The following is a 1,507-nucleotide window of genomic DNA, read 5'->3' on the forward strand; positions in this document are numbered from 1 at the left end:
TTAATATAGAAAATAAAACAGTTAAAACAGTGGTAACTTTTTTTATGTTTCTTTAATGGTAATACTTTTATAATAAACAAAAGCGCATTTTAGACATCTAAAAACCTTTAGAGATCTTTAAATGTCTTTTAGACGGCTCTAGGATGACTTCGAGACATATGCTAAAAACAAGTAAGCATGTAAAAAAGAGGACAAAAAATACTTTATTACATATGATAATGAACTATAAGCTACAAACAATTAATTACTTAAACATTTATTATATTACCTAATCCTCTATTCTAGTGGTAGAATGAGGCTTAACGTTGTGGGAGGTAGGTGGGGCAGAGGAATGAGTAAGGGGTTGGGGGTGGCACATTAAAACCCAGAAACAATTTTTTTTGAGAATCGCGCTTGATATAAACATATTTTGTTGATACTTTTATGTGCCTTTTATCATAACTATAAACTATGTCTAAGACACTAAACAATCTAACGTTTGAGTTTGCTGCGTCTACTTTGTTTAACAGTTGCCTTTAAAAAAGAAAAAAGAAACATTTAATACCATTGCAATGGTTTGATTATTTAAAAGTATATTTACACTCTATATTTACCGAAAGCAAGCATTAAGAAAGAAATTTACTTTCCTAGTTTTATACAAATTTTTTTCTGCAAGATTTCATTTCCAGCGGGTACAGAACGTTTGTTGAATGTCTTAAGAACATCATACGGACTTGTGACGTTTATAAGGCGTTGTATTGACATCTTACGGACGTCTGTGTCCGCGGGTTTGAAGCAAAACGATTTATTGATAATTCAAAGTCAAATTATTATGACTTTCTTTCAGGTTTCAAGAATATATTACACGACATGTAACCAATGCAAACTAAAAGATTAAAAATAAAAACAGCTTCCATAGCCATCATTGGACTAATTGTATCGGTAAGTTGGACCAATGTACCATTGGTCCAACGTACGTAAAACCATCGCAAAAATGTATTGCTTTTACAATCTAAACCCAACGTTGATCAAATGTAAATAACTTTAAGCTAATTCAATGCATATGGATTAAGGTTGATCCGATGTATATAACCCAATGTTGCTAGTACAAAACTATGTAACTTAAATAAAATCTTCCGTGAATATTGAAATATCAAGCCACTAGCAAAACAAACATGATTCTAAAATTGATCAATCCTTCATTAATTTCATATCAAGTTAAATGCTGCTGATCTTAGTTAATCATTTTTACCTGATACTTACCTGACTGGGAAGTTAAGTCGGATCATGAACACAATGTCATGAAGCGGCTTCCCGGTCGGTTTGACGTACAATACTATTGCACTTTCTAACGACTTTTTCTATCTTTCACTCTAATATATCTTCGTTCTTCTCAAACTCACTTTACTCTTGGATTGCAGAGCAGGTTATGACACTCCTTCGGGAGCTGAACTTTTCATTGTGGACCTTGGTATTGTGGTCTCCACAAGGCAATTAGCTGGCGGAGAATAAACCACGATACCATCTT

This window comes from Hydra vulgaris, chromosome 03 (assembly GCF_038396675.1).
Source record: "Hydra vulgaris chromosome 03, alternate assembly HydraT2T_AEP".
Taxonomy (NCBI): domain Eukaryota; kingdom Metazoa; phylum Cnidaria; class Hydrozoa; order Anthoathecata; family Hydridae; genus Hydra; species Hydra vulgaris.